Source organism: Cupressus sempervirens, chromosome 3, assembly GCF_028749045.1.
Source record: "Cupressus sempervirens isolate cs-2001-9-10 chromosome 3, ASM2874904v1, whole genome shotgun sequence".
NCBI lineage: Eukaryota > Viridiplantae > Streptophyta > Pinopsida > Cupressales > Cupressaceae > Cupressus > Cupressus sempervirens.
In genome coordinates this window covers 746363001-746365084 of record NC_143120.1, presented here as the reverse complement: position 1 = coordinate 746365084, position 2084 = coordinate 746363001, and positions in this window count along the sequence as shown.

Here is a 2084-nt window from a genome sequence, read left to right as displayed (position 1 = left end):
GTATGGAAGCAAGGTAGATGAGACTGCCACCACCTCCAGTAGTAGTGTTAGGTATAGAGAAGGAGCCTTATGAGTTTCATGGAAAGGATGATATGGATGAGGATGAGGAGGAGAAATGATATGATGTATTTTGTATAGTATATTTGGATGTACTTTTACAGGCATAGATCTAATGTATTTGTATGGGTATTTGTACTATATGGACACTAGATTTTGGACTATGATGGACTTTGGTATTGTTTCTGGGATGGGTGATGTATTCTTTATTCTTTTGTGAGTGTGATATATAGCTATGAGCATTCTTTGGGATGGGATATGGATGTACTGAGTACTATGTCATGGGATGTTTTGATGTGGATGTTTTATGAGATGTATGTGGATGGATGTAAGAGATAGACTGACATGTTTGATGAAAGATGTGTGATATTTTGATGTTTATGAAATGTATGATGTTATTGATGCCTTGTGATGTAGGATGTGATGTGTTTATGATGAGATGTATGACATGCATGATGGTACTAACGTGTTATGATGCAGGATGCAATGTGTTTATGGACTATAGTAGTGACACTCTTTGATGTAGGATATGATGTTTTTTTATTGTATGATGTAAAAAATGAGAATGTAAATTTTAGGATGATGTAAATGGACAACTTTAAAATGAGCTAAAAAAATTATTATGTTAAAAAATGGACAACTAAAATTTTATGATAACGTAAATGGATTTATAACTATGATAATGAAAGTGGACAAATAAAATTTTATGATAATGTAAATGGATTTATAACTATGATAATGAAACTTGGACCAAAAATTATGGTAATGAAAGTGGAGTTAAAACAATGATAATGAAACTTGGACCTAAAATAATGATAATGAAAGTGTACTTAAAATGATGATAATGAAACTTTAGACCAAAAATTATGATAATGAAAGTGTATTTAAAACTTATGATAATGAAAAATGGACACTAAAGGTTTATGATTATTAAAGTGGGTTGACAATTATGATAATGAAATTTGGACTTTAAAAAACTATGATAATGAAAGATGGGTTTTAAAACTATGATAATGAAATTTGGACCTTAAAAACTATGATAATGAAAGATGGGTTTTAAAACTATGATAAAAATAGACCTAAAACTATGATAATTAAAAATGGGTTTTAAAACTATGATAAAAATGGACCTAAAATTATAATAATGAAAGTAGACTTTAAAAACTATGATAATGAAAAATGGACCAAAAATTATGATAATGAAAAGTGGATCTAAAATTATGATAATGAAAATTAGATCTAAAACTATTATAATGATGAGTAAAAAAGAACCATAAAAGTTATGATGAAAATGAGAAGTAGCCTGAAACTTTAAAGGGGTGTGATCATGCAAATGATGACTAGTAATAAAAAGAAAGGATCATGGTAATGAGGTAAGAGATGAGTGGACATGATATGAAATGCAGGTTGAATAATAGGGAGATATACATGGGGATAGGATTTGCAACATATCATTGATCGACCATAGTCTTTGATGGGGAGGGGGGAATAATATGCACGAGTTTTAGCATAATGCTTGTGGGTTAGGAGATTTTTAGGGAGAGGTGAGGACGTCAGGGAATCAAAAGAGAAGGAAAAAGGGGGATAGGTGTTGATCTTAAATCTGAGGTGGGTGGTAGGATAGGAGATTTAGGGAGGTTTTTCTTAGGAAAGGAAAGTGTGGAGGTAGGTAGGGTAGATTGTTATGGTAAGAACATGTGGGATGGGATAATACAGATATAGTAGAATGGAGATGAATGAGAGCTTTCTTTTATGTTTATGGAACAAGGTAATGGGGTGATGGAATGATGCTTGAAGCTTGAAGGAGGGATACTTCGTAAAGATGTACCACCATGTAGTTTGAGCACTTAATTTGATATAGGAATATTAGGTATATGCCAAGGTTACTAAGAACAATCAAGGAATTTACCCCAATATTACATAAGACTAACTTGAACAAGCATGCAAGGATTGCCCAAGTATCACACATGAATCCCAAACGAATCAAAGAGAAAATGATATTGGGTGATCCACAAGCAAACAATATT